We start from the raw sequence: 17548 nt of genomic DNA, 5'->3' as shown, positions 1-17548 counted from the left end.
TTGATGAATGTATGAGGATTATAGTTTAAATAAAACTATGTCAGCCCTTTACAGAAAACACATACAGTAGTCTTACCTTGGTATTTGTCAACTTTAGAACTTGTCAAATGCTGTACTTGAAGCATTTTGATAAGAAAAAAATATTTCAGCACTTGGTACTTGCTTGGGACTTTGGCACTTGCTAGAAGTTGTAAGAGTCATGTTGCATCTTGCAAGAGAAAATGCTTCATTCCTTGCTTGCTCACCACTTGGCGTCTCTCTTTCATGATGAAACATAGGTCAATGTATATCAGTTTCACAGTAGGTCACGAACAGTGCAAATCCTCCATATATTCATCATTACTGCCTTATACTTTTGTTTCTTGAAGTGCTCATCATGGGTTAAAAAAAGGTTAAGAGTGATACCACTAAGCCTAAAAGGCAGTTAATAAGAACCACAGTTGAAAAGAAAAAGGAAATCATAGCTAAGTCTGAGAGTGGTGTAGGTGTGACTGATATCACTCTTATGTTCAATAAGAGTGCTAAGGACAATGATCTTGACAATAGTGAAAAATAAGGAAGCGATTAAAGCAGCCAGTGTTGCCAAAGGTGTAAAGGCTATGAGTAAGCATGTTCACAGACACTGGAAGAAGTTGAAAAATTGTTTTACATTTGCATTAATGAAAAACAGTTAGTGGGTGACAGCATTTCTGAGGCAATAATTTGTGAAAAAGCTAGGCAATTGCATGCTGATCTATTAATAAGTAAACATGGAACAAGTGGTGAGAGCACTGAAGTCATGGATAGTTCAAAACATTTGAAAAAAGCATGGGCATTCATGGTGTGCTGAGGCATGGAGAAGCAGCCACTGCCAACAAAGAAGCTGCCAAAAGCTATGTCACCGAGTTTAGGGAGTATGTAGAGGCTGAGGGTTTTGTTCCCCAACAAGTGTTGCAACGAGATTGGTGTGTTCTGGAAGAAAATGCCTAACAGAACCTGCCTCACTCAAGAGGAGAAGGCATTGCCAGGGCACAGGCTGATGAAGGACAGGCTAACTCTATTGTTGTGGGGAATGTTAATGGGGATTGAAAACTTGAGCTTTTTCTAGTGTATCACAGTGAAAACCTGTGAGTTTTCAAGAGAGAGAATGTGATATAAAGCAAGTTAAGTGTGATGTGAAAGACCAATACTAAAGCTTGGATGATGAGGCGGTTCTTTATAGAGTGGATGAACAAAGTGTGAAAAAATATTTGCAGGAAAACAAACTGCCTCTGAGGGCTTTGTTATTTATGGACAATGCTCCTGCTCACCTTCCAGGCTGGGAGGATGACTTACTGGAGGAGTTCAGTTTCATAGCCGTGAAGTTCTTGGCCCCTAACACAACTCCTCTGCTCCAGCCCAGGGACCAGCAAGTCATTTCCAACTTCAAAGATCTCTATATACAGATCCTGTTGCAGAGGTGTTTTGAAGTAACACAGATAACACTCAAGAGTTCTGAAATGACCATTTAGGTATCCCCCACTGTGATACTCTCATAGGTGAGGTCTGGCATGAAATTTCTTACAAGACCATGAGCTCTAAGTGGTAACTCCAAGGGACTTTGAAGGCTTTGAGGGTGATCCTGTTAGCCCAATAGGGGAGCATATTGTGTTTCTGGGCAAGTCCATGGGCCTGGAGGTCAATGCTGAAGATGTTGAAGAATTAGTGGAGGAGCACAGAACAGAGCTCTGCACTGAGGGGCTGCTGGATCTTCAAAAGGAGCAGCGACAGATAGTGGCCTAGGAAATTTCCTCAGGTGAGCAGGAGGGAAGGGAGGAAGCATCTACTGCGCTGGTAAAAGAAATATGTGGTAAATGGTTTACCTACAAAACTTTGTGGGAAAGTATCATGTTACTCTACCATGTATTCCCAGAATTATTCTACCAAAGTGGAGGCTGCTGTCAACCACCTGGCCAACCTGCATCTGTGGGCCTCCTATTTCCACTACCTCTTTCTGGGCTTCTATTTCATCCATGAAAATGTGGCTCTGCAGGGCGTGTGCCACTTCTACCAAGAGCTAGCCAGGGAGAAATATGAGGGTACCGAGTGTCTCTTAAAGCTGCAAAACCAGAGTGGTGGCTACATTCTCCTCCAGGATGTGACGCAGCCCTCCCAAGATGAGTGAGGTAAAACTCAGGATGCTATAGCCACTTTGGCCTTGGAGAAGGACCTGAACTGGGGCTCTTTTGGATGTGAATACCCTAGGTTCTGCCCACACAGAATCTCATCTTTGTGGCTTCCTGAAGAACCATTTCCTGCATGAAGAAGTGAAACTTATCAAGATTATGGGTGACCACCTGACTAACATCTACAGGCTGGACATTGCCCAGGCTGGGATGGGCGAGTACCTCTTTGAATGCTTACCCTCAAACAGGGCTATGAAGCTGTAGGAGTCCAGAAGCCATTGAGGGGCCCTCTGCATTTCCCTGGTATCTGGCTTTTGCTTGAGCCCCTCCCTGAAACCACTAGACACTCTTTTAACTACCTTGGAGCCCTCTCCTTTGCATTGGACCAAATGGAAAACAATAAAGCTTTTTGCAGAAAAAAATATCTTGGTTCAAGGCAGTAAATACAGGGTGGGTCAAAAGAAGGTTAGCAGTTGTTTGTATAGAAAATAATAAAATACTCAATAAGTAATAATACAAGAATAAGCTGTTTCACATACTCACTATAATCCTACTTTTGCCTACTCTGTATGCTGATTTAATCCCAGGGCAGTGTTTTTTAGTGTGATCCCAGGGCTACCAACTCTGGGTATCTGAGTGGATCTCCACTATCTGAAATTTTAATAAATGTCCCAGATGATTTTGTGCACTAGAAGGTTAATTAGACTGTTGTGCTTGAAGGTAGTCTCTGGGGATTCAAGTGGTTTCCCTCCTTCAAGGAAGTAACAGTGACAAGCTTTTCTATTTCTTATAGCTTGGGAGGGCAGATGGCAGTTTTTTTTTTTTTAGGTGAGAAGGGCCAATTGAGCTGAAAACATCATTGTTGTGGTCCTTCATAATCCCCTCCTCTTCCTTATCACCACAATCATTATAGATGCTGTCATTTATTGAGCATTTACCATATGCCAGGCACTTTGTTAATTGCCTTTCAAGCATGATCTCATTTAGTCTTATAATAGATTTTATGATTACCAGGTTACAATAAAGGAAATGGGGACTTCAGTTCATGCAGCTGCTACAAGACAGGGCTGGGAGGTAAACCAGATTGTTTCTACAGGTGGCTTTAAAATGGTTGTGATAATCTAAAAATGGAGAACTAATTGGTTTCAGGAAAGAGAGAAAATATTTGTTAAGCACTTCCAGTCAGCTAGGTATTTTTCACACACAGTTATATTTATTATTCTTAACAAAGCAAGCTGTATTTCTATTTTCACATTACATATATCTAAACTGAGGCTCCACAAGTTTAGATATTTACCCAACTTAGCTGCTAATAATGGAAAGGCTCAGAAAAAACTCTGTCTATTCTCTTTCTTTCCTTGTTTACCAAACCCCAGCACTAGTTTGCATGGGTTAAAATCTCCCCTCTGTCACATATTAGCTTTGGAATATATAGAAACAACAAATTACTCAATTTCTCTGTGCCTCAGTTGGATGGGCCAAAAAGTTCATTCTGTTTTAAAATCTGGCTGTAGTAGCACTTAGTAGTTGTTTTTAACTTCATTCAAATCAATTTTGTTAGATTGTATTGTCACAGCTGTCATATCAACATGCATTGAAAAATATCAAAATTGGTGAATTTTTGTGTAGCCATTTTAATATTGAATATGGAAGAAAAGAAGTAACATTTTCAGCATATTATGCTTTATTATTCAAGATAGGTAATATGCAAAAGAAGATTTGTGCAAAAAAAGATTTGTGCAGTGTATGCACATGGAGCTGTGACTGATCAAATGTGTCAAAAGTGGCTTGCAAATTTCCATGCTAGAGATTTCTCACTGGACAATGCTCCACGTTGGGTAGAACAGTTGAAGTTGATATCAATCAAATTCAGACTTTAACTGAGATATCAGTGTTATACCATGCAGGAGATAGCCAACATACTCAAAATATCCAACTGAAGCATTGAAAATCATTTGCAACAGCTTGGTTATGTTCATTGCTTTGATGTTTGGGTTCCACATATCCACATATCTTTATGCTTAACATAAAGCAAAAAAACACACCAAAAAACACAAAAACAAAAAACAAACAAACCCTCCTTGACCGTATTTCAGCATGCAATTCTCTACTCAAATGTAAGGAAAATGTTCCATTTGGAGTGGATACTTTCTGATAATGTGGAACAGAAAAGATCATGATGCAAGTGAAGTGAACCACCACTAACCACACCAAAGGCTGGTCTTCAACCAAAGAAGAAGATGTGTGTATGGTGGGATTGGAAGGGAGTCCTCTATTATGAGCTCCTTCTGGAATATCAAACAGTTAATTCCAACAAGTACTGCTTCCAGTTAGATCAACTGAAAACAGCACTTGACAAAAAGTGTCCAGAATTAGTCAAGAGAAAATGCATAGTCTTCCATCGGAGTTATACATGACCATGTGTTTCTTTGATGACCAGGCAAAAACTGTTACAGCTTGGCTATGAAGTGCTCATTCATCCACCATATTCACCAGACATTACACCTTCAGATTTCCATTGAATTCTCTTAGTGGAAAAAAAAATTCAATTCCCTGGAAGACTGCAAAAGGCACTTGGAACAGTTCTTTCTCAAAAAGATAAAAGGTTTTGGGAAGATGGAATTATGAAGTTGCTTGAAAGATGGCAGAAGATAGTGGAGCAAAATGGTGAATACGTTGTTCAATTAAGTTATTGGTGAAAATGAAAAAGGTCTTTTTTTTTTTACTTTAAAAACTGAATGAACTTTTTGGCCAATCAACAGTATGGATGGCATAGGAATTTTGTGAAGATTAAATGACTATATGTATATAATATAAATAACTTAGGCCAGGGCTTGACATAAATAATCTACAAATATTAACTGCAATAGTAATAATTAAACTTTGGAAATGGAAATTAGCAAAATGGAAAGGTACAAAATTTTGAGAAAATGGAAAGAGAATCAATTATTTATTTATTTTTAAAGAGAAGGGGGAAGAAGGAAGAAAGAAAGGCAGAGAAACATTGATGTAGGAGAGAAACATCAATTGGTTGCCTCTTGCACACACCCGAGCTGGGACCAGGCCCATCACCCAGACATGCCCTGATTGGGAATCAAACCAAAGATCTGTTGCTTTTCAGGACAATGCCCAGCTGAGCCACATCAGCCAGGGTAATTGTTCCTAGTTTCCTCATATATTCTAGTTGAAAGGAGTAAGTTGTACACCATATCTTGTTGAACAGGACACTGGTAACTAGGGTTGGAAGAACTTGTTGCAAAGAGTGGTAGGTGGCCATGATGTCAATCAGGGGAAAAGACACTGGGGAGGGGATATGGGGGATTTGGTGGGGGAAGGAACACTGCACTGGGCATTGAGTTCTTGTTAGGGAAAAGAAGGAGACCCAGAGGTCATTGCGAAGATTCTGATTCAATCTATTGCTTTTACTTCAAAAACCAACAAAGTCATGACCATTACTGGAAAATTTCTGAAAATAAAACAAAAATACACTCCCCTTTATTTGTAAATGATAGAAGGCTTGTGTTTGTTCCTAGAATACTGTGTGGACCTGGCCTCTGTAAACATCCTGCAGGATAACTTGAATAAATATAGGATCTGGAGGGCAAAAAATTTTTAAAAAGATGATTAAGTTAAGGGGCCACCTCCTCAGACTTAAGAATCTTCAATCTGCAGGAAAGGTGAGAGGACAGAGAAGAAATCACAAAGGCAATCGACTTTATGGACACACAGTCATTCACCACCACCCAGGGCACATGTTGAAGGTAGCCTGAGATCACCTTAGGATATAAAAAAGAAGAACTGCTTACATACTGGAGAGTAAATCATGACACTAATCAACTCCAGAAGTGATAAAACATAAATAGTTTTAAAAAATAGATAAGTAACATTAAAAAACACATTATTTGTGTGGCCTTTCTGATTAAGGCCTAGGCTGTGTATGTGTGTGGGGGGTAGGTGTTAAGGAAGCAAAATGGAACTGTCCCTGCCCTCCAGAAGCTCAAATTCTAGAGCTGTATATAAATAAATTATAATATCAATACAAAATATAATAAATACAATTAAAACTATATGGATGAGAGCCAAGAAGCTGGTGGGTCAGGAGGAATCAACATGGTGATGGGAGGTATTGATATTATGAAAGACTCCTCCAAAGTGGGAGATTTTGTAGTACCAAAATCTGAACTGAGAGTTGAGATAATTGGAATTCACATGATAGACAGGAGGTAAGTGCAGGAATTCCAGTCAGAGGTAATAGCACATGAGAGGCAAACAATAAAGGGAATTTGGGTAAACTACACAATTTTATTGTTACAGACCATGAGAATCGGAGGATGTTGGGAGATGAGTCTGGAGAGTGAGGTAGAAGTCTGCATTCATTAATTTATTCAGCAGACCCTTATCAATTACTTTCATCATGGTAAGTACTACATAAGCATTAGAGACAAAAAGATGAATGAGATTGGTTACCCACCATTTATCTCTTTATTCACTCATGACTAGATATGTATGAGGCATGTACTAGATATAATAATGAGAAAGCAGTCATGTTCTCTGTCCCTGTCAAGGTTCGAGTTTAGTGTGGAGACAAATGCCTGTTACAAAATAGGATGGTAGGTGCTATGAAAGCAGCACTCAAATCCATGATGTGAGTGCTGTGAGTAACCAATACAACTGAAAATTGATCCTGTTATTCTCTGTTTAAAATCCTGCAGTGACTCCCACTAGGGCCTTTTGATTAAAATCTAAGATTCATAGCATGACCTCATAAAGTCCTTCATCACCTGGTTCTGGCCCTGGCCAGTTCTGCCTCATCTCATCTCTCACCATGACACTGGCACTGGTATTCCATATCCATTCACATGGGACTTTCTGGAGTTATTAACATGACCTGTTATTTCAAGACTTAGAGGCTTGGTGCTTTTGTGTGTTTTGTTCCCTCTGCTCTTCTCCACCTGGTCATCTCCAGCTTGTTCATCAGACTATCCTGTTATTCTGGCCTAGAATCCAAATAGTAAATATATTGTGTCAATACCTTTATGGTTTGTTGGGAAAAAAGCTGTTAATGAGCTTTACATGATTGCCTTATTAATTGTCCCTGCCCTCCCTCATTGTGTTGGATTCAGTGCCTTTGCTTGCTAGTTCCCTAGCTCTCTGCACTTAATTTTCTTTGCCTGCTGGGTTTGCAGTTTTTGTGGACTGTACAGTATAGAGAGTTGATGCAGGCTTTCATGTTTCTGGGCTTATGTAGTCAGACAATCCTGTGCTTCCAACATCATCTAAGACCATTAAGAATTTCTGTTCTCCTCCCCAGCTCATTCTCAATCTTCCTGCTAAGTTTTCTGCGGTGTGTATGCATGACAAATGGAGATAGAGTGACAGTAGTCTCCTGGGCATAGATGGTGAATCTGCTGTCTTTGTGGACTGACTCATTAGACTTCTCCTAATAGTCTGCTTTCCTGTCAATGTGAAGATCTTCAGTAAAGGCAATGGGCAGTCAGGGATTTGAGAGTGGGGTGCACAGTGATTAAACTGGGAGTTTTAAGAATTCAGACCACCAACTCAGGTGATGGATGCCTGAGAAAAAAATCAGAGAAGGGGAGAGAAGACACAAGCAACCTGGGCCATAATTAAACTTGCCAATGAAACAAAAGTCTATTATTTAAATATCCACATTTTACTAAAATTTTAATAACCTGTACTTGCTACTTTATTGTTTATGTGATCAACAAAATTGAAAGAATGATAACTATTTATAAAGCCCAACCTATATCCTCACACTACCGCCTGATTTCTAAACACATAAAGAAATGTCTAGGTCTAAAGACACAGACTTAACAAACAAAGCAGATCTTATTCTATTCCTGAGCAGGTCTCAAAGAGAACTTGTTTGCAATTAATTCTGAAAATAATCTTTTTTGTTAATGTGAAGGCTCACTAGGGAGAGTTTTATTCATATGGTGAAAACACGTAGGAAACTAGTGCTAAAGACTCACTCGTCTGTGTGTTGGAGCTGCTTGCAACATTCTTCTAATTTCATTCTGCTGAGGTCTGTGCAGCCCTTTCAACCTAGTTGTGATTTCTTCCCCTGTGGCTCCATATAACTTTCAGGTCTTTCACTGGTTTAGTCATGCAGTTTCTTTTTGTGGTTCCCTTTAGAAGGAGTTGAGACTATGAGTCAAAACTTTTACCTTTTGGTTATAGTTCGGAGTTGTGATGAGAAACAATAAATAAAATCCCTTTCCACATACTTGTCTACTTGATTTGAATTTTTATGGGAAAACTAAAAAGATCACAAAGTCCCTTTTTTATAACAATATTTTTTTAGTTTTTTAGACTTTATTTATATATTTTTAGAGAGGGAAGGGAGGGAGAAAGAGAGAGAGAGAGAGAGAGAGAGAGAGAGAGAGAGAGAGAGAGAGAGAGAGAAACATCAATGTGCGGTTGCTGGGGGTTATAGCCTGCAACCCAGGCATGTACCCTGACTGGGAATCAAACCTGCAACACTTTGGCTCGCAGCCTGTGCTCAATCCACTGAGCTATGCCAGCCAGGCCTACAAAGTCCCTTTAAAATTAAATAAAGAAAGCAATTTCCAGAAATATTTAAATATATCATGGTACATTTTGTGTAAAAAGGGGAATTAAATATATGTTTGTATGTGCTGTACTGGTGTTAAAATATAATATGGGAAAGATCTGAAAGGAACTATTAAAGGCAATTACCCACAGGGGTTCGGGATAATGGTATGAGCAAGAATTGAGATTTTCTTTTATCACTTTGAAACATGGTATATATCACCTTTTCAAAAATAAAAAAAAAATAAAAACAGAAAAACAAAGTCCATTTGGTATTACAACATGTGTCAGTGGTGTGTTTGTTTTCTGGGAACATAAAATCTGTTCAACGGCATAGGATGTTCCAGTCACTCTAATAAAAGCTTCTATGTTTTGAGCACCAACTCTGGGGCAGTTACTTCAGATGCTTCCCTCATTTAATCTCTCCCACATCCTCTAGACAGGTGGCACTCTTCATGTTTTTAGACGAGGAAACCAAGTCTTGGAAGCATTAACTGCCCAAACTAAGATCAGAGTTAGAAGGATCTGAACCCATAGCTGGCATCTTCTGACTTCAGACCCAGTGTACTTTCTCCTACGCTGAGCTGACCACACCTCCATTATTGCATGTGTGTTGATTACATCCAGGGCCAAAGTACATATTCATTGAATGAATACTGGATACTTACCATAAATTAGGCACTGTGGCAATCCCTTGTGATACAAGTAATACAAGAGTAGCAAAGAGAGGCAAGAAAACACTGAAGCTTAATACAAGACAAGAAGTGCTTTTAATGGAATTCAGCACAGTGAGGGTGGCAGTACAGAAAGGACATTTAATTGAACTTAGGAAGTTCGTGGCAGTTTTCCCAGAGATGAGTCTTGAAGGACAAATGGTATTTAGCCAGGAGGAAAGAGGGTCAAGTGTATTCCAGGCAGAAGGGACAACATGTACAAAAGTACGAAGTTTTGAAAGAGCCCTACATTTTTGAGGAATAGTCAATAGTCGGGCATGTCTAGAGCATAGGTTAGTGGAGAGAAGTGAGGCCAGAAAAGGGAAGGGTCTTGTGTCACACAAGTTGCAAGTTGCTTGGACTTCTCCCTGTAGCAATGGGAGACCATAAAGGATTTAGACAGGAGGAATGAAACAATTAAACCTAGAGCTTAAAAAAATCACTCTGGCAGGAGACTCTGAATTGAGAGGAGGCCAGTTTTGACATTGGAGAACTGGTTGGGAAAATGTTATAATACTGTCGTTTATTGTTTATATGTGTGTGCACATACATGTACTTTATAACATCATGTTTTTTTTTAAATTGGGATGTAGCTTACAATCAATGGTATGTTATAATTTAATTGGTGACATTTTCTCTCTTAAAGGCCCCCAAAGACCAGTGTATCTTATAACTGATGGCATCTCAAGTTAGATAGAATGGTCCAGGCAAAAGGTGGTGAGGGGTCTACTTGGTTCTCTGGCAGTGGGACAGTGAAGAGAAAAGATTTGAACCATATTTAGATTCTGATGTGATACAAACTACTAAGTAAGTAAGGAACATACAGAACACTGTGTATAATATGTTATAAGTTGCTGGGGAAAAGGTGTGTGTGGTTGAGGGCATAGGATACTCACACGCATGTGTATTTCTGGAGAGGCATACAATGTCTGTAGAACCATACACAAGAAACTGATAACATTAACTGTTTTCAGGAAAGGGTCACTGGGTGGCTGGAGGAGAACAGTAGGAGGGAAATTTTTCATTGTGCTTTATTTTGTACATATTATATTTGAATTAGGTGTCATACCCTTGAAATATGTAAAAGGATAAAAAAAGGTATTTGGTAGGAACAACTGACAAATTTGTTGACAGACTGACTATGGGACAAAAGAGAGAGAATGTTTTATGGGTCTTATCTTGTTTCTTTAAAGATTATCTAACTTCAATTTTTAAAGCAGCTTTGAGGTATAACTTATATACCATAAACTCCATTTTAAGAGCCATTTTAAGTGCACAATTCAATGATCTAATAAATTTACTGGGTTGTATTACCATAATCATAATCATAATAGTTTTAGAACATTTCCCTCTATAACAACATTTGCCCCTGTTCGGTTAATCCCCCCTCACCCCTATTTATTGTAAGAGGATTTCCATAACACTGGGGTCATTTATGAAAGCTGATTAAAACTGTCTTTCCTCAATGGAGACTCAACCAAAAGTTACAATATAAATCTTAGTATTGTTTTCATTTTTCTAGCACTTTCAGATCTCAGCTGTCTTCCTAACTACATTCAGAGACAGACTGAAACATTAAATTTAGTTGAATTGCATCTTACTTTACAGGGTACTCCACAGGCCACAAACCACCTGAAGTCGGGAAGTGGGGAGCTCTAGAGATGTGGTGGTGAGAGATCACAGAAGTAGCCACTTTTAATAAACCAAATACAGAAACTATGTCAATATTAAATTATGTCTCAGTTTTGTATCTTAAGTTTTATCTGACATAAATACCAATCCTTTTAGTAAAATAGATTTTAGTGCTCTGCAAAAAAATAAGCACAGAAAAATGGCTTTTGATTTTTAATTCTCCTTGGTGAATCATTTGTTTTCTTTCGTTTTTCCTTCTAAAGTAATTACACATTGCATTGCAAAGTCTCTACCACTAATCCTCTTTGACACACATGCACTCACATATGCATACAACTTCTAGATACTAAATGGTCAGGGTCCGAATTAAGCTGCCATAGAGAAATTAAGAGGAGCATCTGAGAAGGAAGAGGTAGATACACTCTCTCAGCTTTTAACAAGCTATTTCTCTTTGCCTCCACCAAGTGGGGAAAGATTGTGAATGAAAGTGGCTTGGGCTGGCAGACCAGAGTAAGTAGGAGGAAAGCAAGGTTCTGTTCTTTCACGGTTGGTTCTTCCATGAACTCTTGGTGCATGTGCCTTAAACACTGTTAGAAGTGTCAGTTGACTCCAAAGTCTGGAACAGGCCACTGGTGGTAATGATTCAGCTCTCAAATGTATTGGGTTGGGCCTGTCGAGTGCAGTTTGCTTGTTTGGTTTTTGAACCAATGCTTAAAATGTAGGAGATTTTCAATAAAAATCCAATAAAAGTGGGAAGATGTGGCCATACTGGGCTTATGTTTTCGCATGGTAACAATAATGGATCTGAGGCATGTATACTTCTTTTGGTTAGGACATTTGTTTTCATGTTTGCTACGAACCACTTTCACTTTCTGTTTTTCCCAGCCTTTGAGATGATATTTTAGTAATGAAAAGTAATATGGGATCCTAAAACCAGAATTGCCCTACCTAGACTGCTTACTCAAGTCATTACCCCTATGATTCCTATCAGGCATTTGAGTTTATAACTGCATTAGTTTCCTCTGGCTACCATAATAAATTACTACAAACTTGGTTCCTCTAAAACAACAGAAATATGTTCATAGTTTTGAAGGCAGGGAGTCTGATTGGCAGGGGCTGTACTCCCAGCAGAGGATCCAGAGGAAACCCCATTCCTCACCTTTTCTAGCTTCTCACGGCTCCAGGAGTTTCTTGGCTTGTGGTTATATCACTCCACCTCACCTCCATCTTTCCATGGCCTTGTCCTCTTCTCCTGCATCTCTCCTCAGTGTGTTTCTTATTAGGACATTTACTATTGGATTTAGGGCTTACCTGGCTCATCTATGATAATCACATTTCCAGACCCTTAACTTTTTCCAAATAAGGTCACATTCCTAGGTTCTGGAGATTAAAATGTGGGCATATCTTTTTAAGGGCCACAATTTAGCCCACTGTAGTAACCAAACTGGAGAATCCTGGAGGACTTTCAAGCAGAAGGGGGAGTTGAGGCAGGTGCCATTTATCAACATAAAGAAACAGAATGGGGGTAAGATCAGAGAGAACAATTTGCCTCAAATCTTAGTATACCAGGGGAATCAAACAGCCTTAAACCCTGTCATCTTCACACTTTAGGGAGTTGAATTAAGGCAGACTTAGTTTCTGTGATTCATTAGTTTCAACTTGGCCTAACTATGTTGGTTTAATTGCTTGCTTGACCTTAGCTATGTTACCTTAACTGGGTATACAGTCTCCCATCTGCTTACTGCTTTCGGTTGCCTAAAACTAAAAGAATCATTTAAAAGGTGAAAACTTAAGACTATCACTAATACTACAATTAAAAAACAAAGTTCAAACTAAGACCCTTTTTTCTGCTAAAAGAAGAGATGTTGAAGAGAATAGGAGAAGAGATGGGAAACTGGGTAATATATAAAAATAGGTGTTCTATAGAGCCAGGACTGGCTACTGGGGGCAGGTAACTCTGCCATGTCTGGTGAGCAGCAGGAAGCCAACCCTCTCAAAAAAAAAATCACGGTTGTCTAATTTCAAGGGATCATTGACTGTTATGGTAGAAATGATCCCAGGGATGGTCTTAGCTCTCATCTGAGGCTTTAGTTGGAATAGTCAGAAATGTGGGGAAAACTGAGGCAGATCAAGTACAAGGAGTACAAAGAGCACACAACCCATTTATAATCTAGAAATTTTGTTAGTGCCTATTTAAAGATTTCTTTCTTCATTCTGGTGCTTTACTTCTAGAGAAGGTGTGTGTGTGTGTGTGTGTGTGTGTGTGTGTGTGTGTTGCAGAGAGGCACCCATATAACCACACACAGTCCCCCAAATATCCAAACCTTAATTAGATGATTATATTGTTATCCCCAGAGACATATAGTTGCTGAGATCTGGTGTTTTTTTTTTCTTCCTGGAGCATGGTAACCAAGACAGCAAGAAGCCCAGTCAGGAGGCTGGTCCAAGGCTAACTCAAACAGCTTTGCTTAATTCTGGGCTACTGCTGGGGTTTGAGGACTGGTGGGTAGGGTGGGGATGGAGTGGGGTGGGGGGAGTGTGTGGCAGCTGGCAGAGAGAAGTGTTTGACATTCTTGCATGCTGACATCAACCTGCAAAGCTTCTGCCCTCTGGTGAGTCAATGGCAAAAGACCCACATCGTTCGAGAGCTGCTGTCCAATCAGGAAAGGTGGTGCCATGCCTCAGAAATCTTTCTAACCCTCAGTATGCTGTGGCCTTCAACCAGAGAAAAGAATGCAGAAATGATTACACTTGTAAGAAGAACAGAATCTACAATAGTAACAACAGTGAGATTAAGTTCATATTTTCTTTTCAAGCAATTTATGACTATGTACAGTCAACACCCTGGATTTTACTTATTAAAAATATTTAAAGTTTTTCTTTTATATTGAGGCAAGAGGGCATACTGAAGGACCCCTTGGACAATGGGTTTTTCTGGATATTGAAATTAGATGTACTAGAAAAACATTGATACCCTGGGATAACATTGTGTTTCAGTGGCAGTTATTGGAACTTTGCAATCATATGCGTAGATTGTTAAGTGTTATGAGAATTTTTTGTGTAAATATGCAATATTCTATGATGAAAATAGAATATTTCTTCTCACCTTACTAAGCAAGGTTATACTGCTGTCTAATAATTTCTCACAATTTCTATTGAGCAGAAATCAGTTGGGAAATATCATGCATGAGGCAAGAAGGGTAAATTATTTGCTTAGTGCAGCAGAAAGTTGCTTGCCAGTAAGGGCAGAGTCCCTTCTGCAGCATTGCCACCATATGACATTGTCATATCTATGAGTCCATAAAGAAGATTGACATTGTAAAAGATTAACTGGGTTTTACTTGGCAAGGTCAGGCATCTAGATGGCATGCTATAAAACGGTTAGAAGGGGAAAGGGAATCTGTAGTGGAGGCCATATGATTTTGGCACTGGCTTTCCTTATAGTCTTACCATATGGTTTGGATCATCAGGAGCAAAAGTGTTCACTTAGGCCGATGAAGATGCTCTGTGCATGGCTTTGGGAATGAGGGTGTCTCAGAAACAATGACTGTGGTATTATAGTGCAAGAAAACGAGAGAAGAATTGGATCTGACATGAAAAAGAAAGCACGCAGCCAGCGCTAGAATTGCTTCCCTTAAGAACAAAGATCTCTAGTATCCTACCCCTCCTACATGCTTGATATAAAGAGTTGAAGGGAAGCTAGATTGTATGTGTCAATTCATTTGTTCACTCATTCTTTCATTTACTCATTTGACAAAAATGATTTTTGTACATACTAGGTGTCAGGCATTGAGGATATACTGTTTTTGTTCAGATAAGAAAACAGATCATTGTGATGCAGTATAATTAGTGCTGTAATGATAGCAATATGCATTGAACTTACTAGATAGAAGAAACTTTGCTAGGAGCTATAAATGAATACCTACAAAATCAAGATAGGGGTTTGGCTATTCTTTTTGGAGGAATAGGTATCTGGAGAGATTAAGTCCTACACAGCCTGGAAGCAGTAAACAAAAAAAAATTAAGTTCATTTTGACTTGAAATTTGAGTTCTTAGCCACCTATTTCCAGATTTGGGTAAAGACTAAAATTGACTAAAACTATGACAATGGCTAACCATGACTAAAACCACAACAAATACTACCTGCAATGACTCTTGAAAGCAAAGTCATTAAATGGGGGTATGTTTGTGCTGGTGGTGATTTTTAAGCAAGCAGTTACTTATGTGAAAGTCATGGAAGGTGTGTAGTCAGGGGGAAATGAAAGTGATTAAATAAATTTGGAGGTTTCTGGTGGGTGTTCTAATTTTGTACTAATGAATTAAAAAAGACACTACAAAACTTAGTAGCTTAAATAACCATGATAATTTACTGAGCTCACAGTTCTGCAATTTGGGCAGGATTTGGTGGGGTCAACTCCATTCTATTCCATACAGTGACTGCTGGGCCTGCATGAAGGATGACTGAGCATCTGGGGCTCCTCATGCATGTCTATCATTCTGTGATCCTTTCACATGTCTTCTCAAGCATGGCAGCTTCAGGTAGTTGAACTTCTGACATAAAAGCTTAGGCCTCCAAAGATGCATCATCCAAAAAGGATTGCCAGACAGAAGGTATATTGCCTCTTATGACCTAGCTTAGGAATTTACATAGCCTAACTTGTGCTAGACTTAATAAATTAATTGAGATGGTCAAAAGGCCCTGTCTAAGTTCAAGGGGATGGGCCATAGATTCTTTCTCTTAATGGGGAAGTGGCAAGGTCCTGGATAAGTATTTGGAACCAGACATACTGTTATAGCATTTTTGTGGGGGACAATTTTAATGAAGTGGGATAAAGGCAGCATGGTGTAGGCATTAAAAAAAACAGATTTGGAGTATGACGGGCTTTGCTTTCAACTATAGGCACCACTGCCTAATAGACATAGTGCTAAGCTCTTTAAAAGGAGTATCTCATTGAAGGTTAACAGACCTATGAAAAAACACTATTCTTATCCTATTTTATAGATGAGGAAATTGAAGATCAAAGAGGTTAAGAAACTTACTCAAATTGGTAAATAACAAAGACAGGATATGTTAGCCAAAGTAATTGTTCTATCAGAGCCTGTACAAGGATAGTTTGAATTTTAACCTGAAGACTATTGGAAGCCAATAAAGAATTTTAAACTAAGCAGTCCTGTGGCCGACCTGGCTCTTTCAAAAGCAGTATGGAATATGAATCAGGGGCTGGCAGCAAGGAGAGTAATTAGAAGATAGTTGCTCTAATCCATGTGGAAAATATTGAGATACCTGAAATAATGAAGACATGAATAGTGTAGGAGATGTGTAGGAGGTCCAAAGAAAGTAGTGGTGGTCATCCTTAATTACTGATTGGATGTGCAGACAAAGAGAGGGAATTTTTTTAGCCATTAAGTCAGCTTTGAGTGCCACTGGCATGTGCATTATTACATAGGTTCTAAGTAGAGAAAGAAAACAACCGCAGGGTGTCTTCCAACCTAAAGCACATTTCCTAAGTCCTTGTACTCTCAGTCTAGACAGAAAACAAACAAAACAGACTCCTCTTGAAGCTCTCAGATCTCTTACCTTGCAATTCTAGCTTTCAAATTCCACGCTGAACTTCCTTTCCCACACTCCAAGCCCTTGTCCCAGGGATTACAATGATTGTTTGTGTGTACTAGGTGGTTGTTCCTTCCACATCAGGGGCCTTGCAGGATGACCTATGACTGCTTTCTCCTGTAACTATGCACATGATTTTCTAGTTCTTACAAAAGATGACTGACTAGTGCTGTGATGTGGTTTTCAGGCAGCCAGGGGGATCTCCATATGAAGATTGAGTGTATCATTTAGTTTCATTGTGAATTCCTTTGGAGGGACAATATGTGCTTTGAAGGACAGAGAAAGAATATGTGTCTTTAGATGAGGCATTCCATATCTTTGATTAAAGTCTTTAATCTATTGCTGGGTCAAGGTCTGAGAATTAAACTGTCTCATGATAGGAAAATGAACTAAAACAACTGAAGAAACCACCAGACAAATCCCCAACTTTTTTTCTAACTATGCAAGTATAACTATGAAAATACTTGTTTTTTCAAATTATTTTCTTTAGAATAATTTCTGAGACTAAAAAAATTGCTGTGACCTTGTCTTATTCTTCTTGTACCTTCTATCTCTTTCTGTTAATAGGATTGATTTCTAGAACATAACTTTATTGTTATACTACATTTTATTTTTCATTTTTTCAAAGCTTGTATTTATTTATTTATTTATTTATTTATTTATTTATTTATTTATTTTTAGAGAGAGGGGAAGGGAGGGAGAAAGAGAGGGAGAGAAACATCAGTGTGCTAGTGCCTCTCATGCACCCCCTACTGGGGACCTGGCCTGCAACCCACACATGTACCCTGACTAGGAATTGAACTGGCAACTCTTTGGTTTGCAGGCTAGCACTCAATCCACTGAGCCACATTAGCTGGGCTTATACTACATTTTGA

General features: G+C 39.0%; 1 pseudogene; it reads left to right on the top strand.

The window, feature by feature from the left end:
* The first annotated feature begins 530 nt into the window (after positions 1 to 530).
* Positions 531 to 2408, top strand: LOC123819858 (annotated as a pseudogene).
* The last annotated feature ends 15140 nt before the right edge of the window (positions 2409 to 17548 follow it).

Source organism: Phyllostomus hastatus, unplaced genomic scaffold (assembly GCF_019186645.2).
Source record: "Phyllostomus hastatus isolate PE091 unplaced genomic scaffold, TTU_PhHast_1.1 phas_contig_34, whole genome shotgun sequence".
NCBI classification, from domain to species: domain Eukaryota; kingdom Metazoa; phylum Chordata; class Mammalia; order Chiroptera; family Phyllostomidae; genus Phyllostomus; species Phyllostomus hastatus.
The sequence above is the reverse complement of the archived record's forward strand: the minus strand, read 5'-3'. Positions and strand labels throughout refer to the sequence as shown.